Here is an 11823-nt window from a genome sequence, read left to right on the forward strand (position 1 = left end):
GAAATATGCTTTTCTTATGGGTTAGTTGAGCTATTGCATGATGGACTTCAGTGATAACTCAAGTGATTGAGTTTGGTGGAGTTGATTTAGGAGTTGATGGATTTGTGTTCAGTTTGACTTAGTTGAACTAGTTGTATTTAGTCATGAGTGATGTGAATTAATTATTAATTAATTCACTAATTATTAACTCATAAATAACCTAAAGAATAGATCTGTTAACTTAGTGCATGAACAGTTCAGTGGAGACAAGCGTTAGAGGTGGGTGAAACAGTGAGACTGCTATCAATTGTGACTATAGCTGTGCCTGAGATTTGCACAATCATTGATGGAGACTACCAATGAGGATTGCATAGTACAAGCCAAGGAAAACGAGCTTGGATCATTCCTATTCTCACATTGTATTGCGCAGTGGGGGCAAGAAAACAATGCAGGAGATTTGAACCTATGACTTGATTCAGATCTAAGCTAGTTTATGTGTAACAAGTGGAGATAGTATTGAGTACTTGTGAGAAGTATTGTACTATGTATTGTTACATGTTCTCTATCATTATAATATATATATAGTTGGGGGTTTTCAGCTGTATGCTTTCCCCAGTACATACTGTGTTGATATGTGTGATTACTGTGTTAATGTGCACATGTGATTGATGTTTCATTGTTTTTAATTCCACAAAACTGATGATCAACGTAGAGGAGGTTTCGTATTATGCATGCATTCCGAAATAGTGTATAATCAGGATAATCTCTGTGAATAAGTGTTATATTATTAAAAAAATTCTGCATGTTCATAAAGACATCCCAACAACACTTTAAAAGATGCTACCATAACCTCCCCACTATATACTACCAAAATACAATGATTTTTTTTCATGTGACGATTCACATTCAATTAAACTCCATTATATAGATTTAAATAGTTATTTAATGTAAAAAAATCCACATTAATTACTTTCTACTCTTTAAAAAGATATAAAACCATGACATTGATATTTTTTATATTTTTAATAAAAAAATATTGCTAAAAAGTAAAATAAAATTATTTTTCTTATAGTAAATATCACTAGCACAACCACATTTACCAATGTGATTGATAAACACCAATAGGCGCATATGAAACATATATACAACCACACTTTCCAATGTGGTTGATATATGCCGATAGGCTTATATCAACCACATTAATAATTAATATCGATATTTAGGATTATTAAAAACTATATAAATATTAACAACTAGATTATATATATATATATATATATATATATATATATATATATATATATATATATATATATATATATATATTAATATAATAATAATAATAATATAAACTCCTAATCTATATTAATTGATAATAAGAATAACTCGTAATAATATATTATCATTATATTATTAAAATAATATAATAATATAAAATTATAAAAAAATATAATAACAATTATAATGTATTATTATTATAATAATAAAATATAATAATAATAATAATATATGATTATAATATTATATTATTATAATAATAATATAATCAATATTATTATAATAATAACAACAAAGACCAATTATTTATTATTTATGATAATTAATAGCTATAGAAATAATAGCAACTATATTCTTCTATATTTATATGAATATTATTATAATAATATAAATTCATATTATTATTATTATTATTATTATTATTATTATTATTCTTAGGCTTTAGTATTTTTAATATTTATCTTAGGGTTTGTATACATTGGGTTTATAATATTAGTCCCTTTTGTTTATTATTACCTAAGGGTTTAATACTTAAATCCCAAGGGATTATGAACCAACGAGAATAATATTAAACAAAAAGGAGTAATATTATAAACTCAAGGAACTAATAAACCCAACTCTTTAATATTATAAACCTAAGGAATTAGTGAACCCAATGGATAAATATTAAAAACCTAAGGGATCAAGAAGCACAAAGAATTGATATTAGAAACACAAGAGAAACATAAAGATGACCATGATTGATATTATAAACCCAGGTTAATAATAAACCCAAAGGATTAATACTAAAACCCAAAGGGATTATCAACCGAAGGAAATAATGTTAAACCTAAGATACTAATATTATAAACCCAACATTGATAAACCCTAATATAAATATTAGAAAGACTAAAATAAACATGGTTTATTTTTATGGTGAGAGAATCCTTCTCACAAAGTGACATTCAACCATGGTTGGCCATGGTTGTCTATGATTAATAATGGTTGACCATGATCGATATTATCAACCTAAGGGAATAATAAACTCAAGGAATTGATATTATAAACCCCAAGGAATAATAAAACTAAGTGATTAATATGAAAACCCCAAGGGATTATGAACCCAAGGGAATAATATTAAACTCACGGGACTAATATTATAAACCCAACATTATTAAACCCAAATATAAACACTACAAACACTAAAATAAAGATGGTTTATTTTCATGGTGAGTCAATCTTTGTCAAAATGCGACATTCAACCAAGGGACTAATATTACAAAACTTATATTGGTAAACCCAAATATAAATACTACAAATACTAAAATAAACATGGTTTATTTTGATGGTGAGACAATTATTGTCACAGTGCGACATTCAAATATGGTTGATGATGTTTGGCTATGATTGACAATGGTTTACAATGATTGATATTATAAACCAAATGGAATAATAAACCCAAGGGATTATAAACCCAAGGAAATAATATTAAACCCAAGTGACTAATATTATAAACCCAACATTCGTAAAACCAAATATAAATATTACAATGTCTAAAATAAACATGATTTATTTTCATGGTGAGACAATCCTTGTTGCAAGGTGACATTCAACCACGGTTGACCATGTTTGATATTATAAACCTTGTTGGAATAATAAACCCAAGGGATTGATATTAAAACACAAATGAACAATAAACCCAAGGGATTAATACTAAAACCCCAAGGGATAATGAACCCAATGGAATAATACTAAACCCAAGGGTCTAATATTATAGACCCAACAATCATAAATGCAAATGTAAATATTACAAAGACCAAAATAACCATGATTTATTTTCATGGTCAGACAATATTTGTCAAAGTGGGACATTCAACCATGGGACTAATATGGTAAACCTAAATATAAATATTACAAACACTAAAATAAACATGGTTTATTTTCATGGTGAGACAATCTTTGTCAAAATGCAACATTCAACCATGGGACTAATATTATAAACCCAAATTTGGTAAACCCAAATATAAATACTACAAACACTAAAATAAAGATGAATTATTTTGACGGTGAGACAATCCTTGTCAAAATGTCAGATTCAACCATAGTTGACCATGATTGATATTATAAACCTAAGAGAATAATAAACCCAATGGATTGATATTATAAACCCAAAGGAATAATAAAACTAAGGGATTAATACTAAAACCCCAAGGGATTATGAACCGAAGGGAATAATATTAAACCCATGAAACTAATATTATAAACTAAATATACTACAAACACTAAAATAAATAGGGTTTATTTTGATGTTGAGACAATCCTTGTCACAATGCAACATTCAAACATGGTTGACCATGGTTGGCTATGATTGACAATGGTTGACCATGATTGATATTATAAACCTAAGGGACTAGTAAACCAAATTTATTTACATTATAAACCCAAATGAATAATAAACCCAAGGGACTAATACTAAAATCCTAAGGGAATAATATTAAGCCAAAGGGATTAATACTAAAAACCCAAGGGATTATGAACCCAAGGGAATAATATTAAGCCTAATGGACTAATATTATAAACCCAACATTTGTAAACCCAAATATAAATATTACAAAGACTAAAATAGAAATGATTTATTCATGGTGAGACAATCCTTGTGACAATGTGACACTCAACCATGGTTGACCATGATTGATATTATAAACATGAGGTAATAATAAACCGAATGGATTGATATTATAAACCCAAATGAATAATAAACCCAAGGGATTAATACTAAAACCCCAAGGGATTATGAACCCAAGGGAATAATATTAAACCCAAGGGACTAATATTATAAACCCAAGATTTGTAAACCCAAGATTTGTAAACCCAAATATAAATATTACAAGCACTAAAATAAACATCATTTATTTTCATGGTGAGACAATCCTTGTGACAATGTGACATTCAAGTATGGTTAACCATGGTTGGCTATGATCGACAATGGTTTACCATGATCGATATTATAAACCTAAGGGATCTATATTAAACCCTAGGATTAATATTATAATCTCTATCAATAATATTATACCCTAGGAATATGAACCCCTATATTAATAAACCCAAAAGAATGATATTATAAACCCAAGGGATTGGTAAACCAAAGAGATTAGTATTATAGACTTAGGGGATTAATATTATAAGCCATAATATTACAAATTATAAATCCAAGATATTAATATCAAACCTAAAATAAATCCAAGAGATTGATATTAATATTAAGCCTGAGATATTAATATTCTAAACCAAGGGATTTGTAAACCCAAGGAATTTGTATTATATGCCCTAGAGATTTAGATTAAACCCTAGGATTAATATTATAAACCTTATGAATAATATTATACCCTAGGAATATGAAACCTTAGATTAATAAACCCAAGTTATTGATATCATAAATGCAAGGGACTAATAAACCCATGGGATTAAAAATGCATAGGAATAATATTAAACATAAGGAATTAATATTATGAATGCAAGGAATTTAAATATTATAAAACTTAGGATTAACATTATAAACCTATCTCATTAATAAACCCAAGAAATTAATATTAAAAACCCAAGGGAATAACACTAAACCTTAGGATTAATAGGGATTAATCAACCATGGATTAATGTTAAACCTAAGGATTAATATTAAATACTTTCTCACAATGCGACGTTGGTCCATGGTTGAACATGATTGACTTTAATATTGAGACAATATTTTTCGTAATGTGATGTTGGACCATGGTATACCATTAATAAAACTGCATATACGACCATTGTTAAATGATGTTTAAAATGGTTGACCATGGTTGATTTTCATATTGAGACAATATTTCTCAAATATTGTGATGTTGGATATGAATTGCCATGGTTGATAATGGTTGAAAATTGTTTATTCTCATATTGATACAATCTTTGTTACAATGTGATGTTGGAAAAAGAGACATATCTGATTAATAAACCCGAGAGATTAATATGAAAAACCCAAGGGAATAACATTACACCTTATTATTAATATTTAATCCTAGGAACATAAACAAAAATTTAATAAACCTAAGGGATTAATATTGTTATCACTCAGGTTGTCCCCTAGGTTGGAGTGAAGGGATACGGCCGAGGTAACCACAAACCAACTTTGGACTGCAGGTTCTAGCCCACTTGCAGTCAGAGAGGGCTCTCTCTTTATGATTTAGCTTTGTTGATGATGATTTTAGGATAGCTATTGAGTTCAGGGATTTTTATTTGTGTTTTGGTGGGAAGATTGATGTTTTCAGGTAAAGAGGTAGGTGCAGTGTGAAAGTTTCAAACCATTGGGCATGGAGTCAAGGAAGTAAGACTGCTGGTGCGTTTTCTTGGTCACAAGAGGATTAAGGAGCAAGGTAGCTGCACATGGAACAATTTTCCAAGTTTATAGGAAGGAAAGAATGCTAAGGAAGGAGAGGCAATTAAGAATCTCTCAGTCAGCTTAACAGAGAAAAGTGGATGAGCTCTATCTAAGGGCAGTAAAGAATCCCTAGACAACTATCAAACACATGTGAATTAGAGTAAATATGAGCCACAAGGAATTCATATTCATGTCCAGTTCATTTCAGATGAAAAAACATAAAGAAATAGCAGAAATTGAGCCTAGAGTGCAGTTAAACAAGTTCTAAGCTAATCTTTATTTCTGCTATTTAGATGGTGAAAAATGAAAACAGAGGTAAGAGGCACTTATTGATTCATGTTGCAGCACAAGAATTCCATCATTCAGTCTCCAGAGACCATTAACAACACATCAGGTAGTCATTCCTCCAGTCTCTTCAGCAATCTTTGATTAAAGAAAAGTATCAGACATACAGTGCGAGTCTCTAATGAAAAGTTATCAATCAACCAACCCTTGAAACAATATAGAGGGTGGTATATATAGGGAAAAAATTCTCCAAAATTTCTTATTACAACTGTGACCTAAATAGGTCTGAAAGTAAATGATTACTTTAACCTAAACTTATCAGAAATAAATGCAAGAAAATATCTATGGGCTGCGCTGAGGGCAGCCGTATCAAAACTGAATCAATGTGCTGTCCTCGATGGCTTGGTGCAGTGCTTCTGCAATAACTGTGCATGGACTTCTGCTCCATTGTAGTTCGGTGGCTTTAAGTGCTTTAACTGTGATTTGAGAGCTGGGATGGGCTTACACCTCCTGATTTGACTCTGTTGGAGGCCAATCAATGCTGACCTGCTTTGGGAACTGAAGATTTCCATTAAAAAATTTAACTGATACTCTTTGTCGCTTCATCTCTCCTCTGATACTCTTTGAAAAATGAATTGGGCTGGTTTCTCTCTCGCTATGGGTCAAATCAAAACTTAATGGCCGTTGTTCGGCCCTCTGTTTCCTTTAGAATCGTCTTTTGTTCATCTCTGCATGTCTCGCGAAGAAAAACGGGTCATTCAATGCCTTTTGGGCTTGCTGGGGGCTGCGCAATGAGGGATTTTCCATTTCGGCCCTTTTCCCGTAGCCATGTGCGATTAGCTAGGCACTAATCGCGCATGAAAAATTGCCTCGGAATTTGAATCCGGGCTTCCTAAGCACGATTTTCGCCTTTCGCCTGAAAAATTGATGATGACATCAGCAAGTGGGACCATGGTACGGTGGATGACATGGCAGGGTGATGTCAGCATGTACGGTGGATGACGTGGCAGGGATGACTCGGCAGGAGGCCGATGTTGTGCAGGTGATGTGGCATGGTGATGAGGCAGACACGTAGAACAGGATAGGTGACATGGGGCGTGCGTACTGAAGGCGGAAAGCGGTTTCATCGGACCGCTTTCTGTACGGGGGCGGTATCCGTCAGTGCCCCTCCGATGCAATACAAAGCAGACAAGTGTCTTTGGTACGACGGAAAAACTGCCTCGCCATCGGAAGCTAACGGTCGAGCAGCGAGGCGCCTCTGAAATCGCCGAGAGCCATCGGATGGGGAGGGCCCGATCCGACAGTGGACGGAGCGCGGAGCTGGCGGGGGAATGATGGACGGACGTGCGAATATTCAGATTTTGATATAGCGCGGCGGGGAGGGTAAAAACTTAGGAAATGTGGGTTTTCGTGGGTGTTTAAACGAGCGAGGGTTGAATGTATATGAACAAAACTTTAGGATAAGGGTGAGGAAGTGGGTTTTGTAGGTTTAGGGTTAGGGGAAAAGGTTGTTAACATGACCAGGTGTCACACTAACTCCTGTTAAGACACGGATAGGTTCATGATAGTCCCAGGTGGACTATTATGTCCCAGAACTGATAAATACATAGCTATAGTGCTAGAGGGTGGGGTATGTATATAGGGGAGTTTTTTAGCATAGATTTAGTAGGGGAAGGGGAAATAGATAGGGGGCTATATAATATAGTCAGAGTTAATATGGAGATGATGAGAAAGCACTAAGGTAAGGAAACTTAGGCCATTTTGGGGGAATAGAACTTTGTAACAGAAGAATGGAAATCCTTGAGTGAGGCAGATCTTCACCAAGGCGAATGATGTGGAAAATGATGACTAAGAGGCATCAAGCAGATCTTGACCTCTTTGGGAAAATTAGTGAGTGATTTGGGGAATAAGAAGAAAGGGGAGTTAGTTATGTCCAGCTTGAGTTCCTCCAAATGAAAAACTGCATCATGACTATGATTTGAAAAGATATAACACTTAGAAATACAAAATTGATCATGAATCATCATTCTGCAACCTCAAAAACTACCTACCCAGCCTACCTTCCTAACATTTTTTCTTCTTTTTGGTTTGGGTGCACTTAGACTTGCAGACCCAGCTTTACAATTTTTCTTTTTTCTGTTCTCCTATCTAAGCCTACACTTATTTCTGCCAAGGGCCCAGATTAAGCAGTTGGGCTCCTTTGATTCTCTACCTATCTACAAATCTGCCAAGATTAAGCTGTTTGGACAAATATCATTCTCTATATTCTAAAACAGGAAATTGAAACCTAGGGAGACCAAGGTTAAGCTGTTTGGCCCTCCCTTTTATAGAACCAAAAAATGGTTAAGTCATCAAAATTGGAATTCAGCAGTGGCATTTGGATTTGCACACTTTCATAGTATCTTCTTTGACCTCTTTTGGAAATATGGAACACTGCAGCATGCAAAGTATGACATATTTGGCATGTAAAAATGTCAATCATGAAAAAAGAACACCTGTTGCAACAGGAGGCTAACAAATATTATAAATGAAGGGGATTATAAACTAAAGAGATTAATATTAAACCCTAAGGTTAATTTTATAAACCATAGGTTCAATATTAAACCCTAGGAATACAAACCCTATGATTAATATTAAAACCCTAGGATCAATATTATAAACCAAAGTGATTACTAAAAGAATTGGACTAATATTAAAAACCTAAGGGATTATAAACTGAAGGGAATAACATTAGACCAATTGATTAATTATAAACCCTAGGAATATAAACCCTAAGATTAATATTATAAACCTTAGGATTAATATTTATTTTTTTTTCTGAATAAAGACTAATTCTATTAAGATAAGAAGAGTATAGTACAATCAAGCTTGCATGCAAGCGAAGCAAAAAAGCAAGGGAGCCTAAGGAGATAGGCTCCACCTTGCTCCTTGGCGAAGAACCAGGCGAGGGCTATAGAGAGCACGGAATAACAAAAAACAGGAACTAAGCAGAGAGAACTACCCTGAGGGGGCAGTTACTATCACACGACTTTTTTTTCCTTTTTTCTTGCTTACTTTGACCCATCCAGTGGATTTTGGCTGAGTCGAAGCAAGTTGAAGACTATTCTGCCCTGGCAGTGGAATATCCTTATCAGATTCTGAGGACAAAGTAAAATGGGAATGTTTCTGAGATATCTGAGAGACGGAGGGGTTTGCCGGATCGTCCAAGGGAGCTTCCAACGGAATTTCAATGTTCCGCCCATCTGCTACAGTTTCCTCCTCATCCGAACTGGAGGAATCTAAATCGTCCATGGGGGGGGGAGGCACATAGGGATTCCAACTTTTGGACTTGGGCTTGCACATTACATTCTTATTTTTTTCGAGGTACTGGGAACAGGAACTTTGGAGGTGTCATGTTTGATGACAATGGCGGCAACAGAAGGCTGTATTCTCGTAATCCAAGGTTTGAGTCCGATGGAAATCTCCATACTTGAGATTAATTTGATCCGGCAGTCCTCTGCTAACACCTATTTCTGCACAGATTCTACCGTAGGTGTAGAGCCCATTTGCCTTCCAAGAAGAATCTACAGCCAGGTAGCGGCCTAAAGTGTCTGCAATGGCTATGAAGACAAAGATATGCCATAGATGCGCCAAAAGGTTCAGGAGCTTGACCCAAATGGGAATCTTGGTGATAACAGCTGTAGAAGGGTCGAAGTCTGGAAACCAAGGAGTAAGAAAAAGCCCAGTCGAGCCCCAGAACCAAGGGCCTCCCATTAAAGCCTTCTGGTAATCTTCATTTAGGTCAAAATCCACAATGAAGAATCCTTTTGAACATAAGTATATCTGGATTTTTTTAGTCCAATTGGTATGGATCCATTGGTATAGATCTGATGTGCGAGGCCATAGCCCATTGAATATGCATACAAGTGCGGATTCTGCAAAAAGCTGATAGCAATCATCAATCCCAAGATGGGAGAGATTGATGGAAGGAATGTCCTCTGATTTTTCTACCAGAAAAGGCTTTAGAACCTCAAATGGATGGCCTGTTGTCGAAGAGGGTTGTGAATGGGTAGCATCTTTGCGGACAACGTCTTTATAAGAGAAAGAAGGGGCAGAGGAGGTCTGCCTGAAGGAACCCCCTCTCAAACGAAAATTAGCTAGAATAGAGGCGTCCCTCTGAATGCTGTAATAGGACAGAGGAAGGGTATTCATAAGTTGCTTTCCCTTGTATATCAGTCTAAGGTAAGATGAGGGGATCCCTAGCCGGCATTCAAGATTTTGCAAAAGGTCCTGCACAAGATCTGTTGCACGTGCCCATTGCATTGTTGTCTTGCCCGAGAGGTTGACTTGGATCTGGAAAACATGTGAATCTTCATGCAGATCTGGTTCAGATCTGGCCCCTGCTACCCGGCTCCAACAGGTCTAGGATTTCTTAGAGCCATGGCGAGGATAGGGAGGGTTATTCACCTGAAATGCATTCATAACAGTAAGCGCACTGCCGCAGCTAGCAACAGTAAGCGTGCCGCTATTGCAAGCAGTCATGGGTGCTACCACTTGGGAAGATGCCTCAAGAAAGGGCTCCAGCCATACGCATCCATTGCATTCATTTCTTGCCTCTGCCGGCCCTCCTGTGTTCTCTGAGCGCGTTCTCGATCTCCTTGAGTGCTTTGCTCGCTTCACAAGATTTCTCTGTTCTTCCTGCGCTAGGGTTTGAGCCGAAACGCGATGTTCCACTCCAGAACCAGGCACTTGACTGACTTTCGGCCCTGATCCAAGGCTGCAACGCTGTTTCCTTGACTAGTGGAGCCCCGAGCCAAGTTTGCCGCTCTCACAAAGAAGTGAAGTCGCGTCGCCATGGTTTTTGGGAGAAACTTCTTCTCTGCGCTTGGATTTTCTAGTGTGGAAACCAGTAGATTTGCAGTTCTTGCCCTTGTAGTAGTCGCAAGGGCCATTCTTGGATGTAGGGATGTCCAGAGATGAGCTGCGCTTCCTTCGCATGGCTCTCGCTAAACCAGTGATCAACCCCAACGCCATCCGAGAATCGCTGATAGTATTCCCGGAAAACCCAGCCTTAGGATTAATATTATAAAACATTTGGATTAATATTATAAACGTTAGGATTAATATTATAAGCCTTAGGATTAATATTATAAACCCAAGGAACTTATATTATAAAACCAATAGATTATAAACCTAAGGTATCTATATTAAACCTTAAGATTAATATTATGAACCCCATAAATAATATTATACCCTAGGAATATGAACCCTCAGATTAATAAACCCAAGGGACATTAGACCATGGTTGACGATGGTTGACGATGGTGATTTTGATATTGAGACAATATTTGTGCCAATGTGACGTTGAACCATGATTGAACATGATTGACCATGGTTGACCATGATTGAGCATGATTTTGAGAGAATCTTTGTCACAATTCAACATTTGACCATGGTTGACCATGGTTGACCATGATTGAATATGGTTGAACATGGTTTATTTTCATATTGACATAATATTTGTTATAATGTGACATTGGACCATGTTTCACCATGAATGACCATGGTTGATGATGATTGACAGTGGTTTAACAGAGTTGATTTCATATCGAGACAATTTTTGTCACAATGTAACATTGAAACATGGTCGACCATGGTTGACCATGATTATAAACCTAAGGGATTTATATTGAACCTTAGAATTACTATTATAAACCATATTAATAATAATATACCATAGGAATATGGACCCTTAGATTAATAAATCGAAAGGATTAATATTATAAACCTAAGGGACTAATAAATACAATGGATTAATACTAAAAACCCAAGGGATTATAACCCAAGGGAATAATATTAAACCCAAGGGTTTAATATTATAAACCCAAGGTATATAAACCCTAAGATAAATA

The sequence above is a fragment of the Pinus tabuliformis genome, chromosome X, assembly GCF_031772625.1.
Source record: "Pinus tabuliformis cultivar Carrire ecotype Pingquan chromosome X, CPIR1, whole genome shotgun sequence".
NCBI lineage: Eukaryota > Viridiplantae > Streptophyta > Pinopsida > Pinales > Pinaceae > Pinus > Pinus tabuliformis.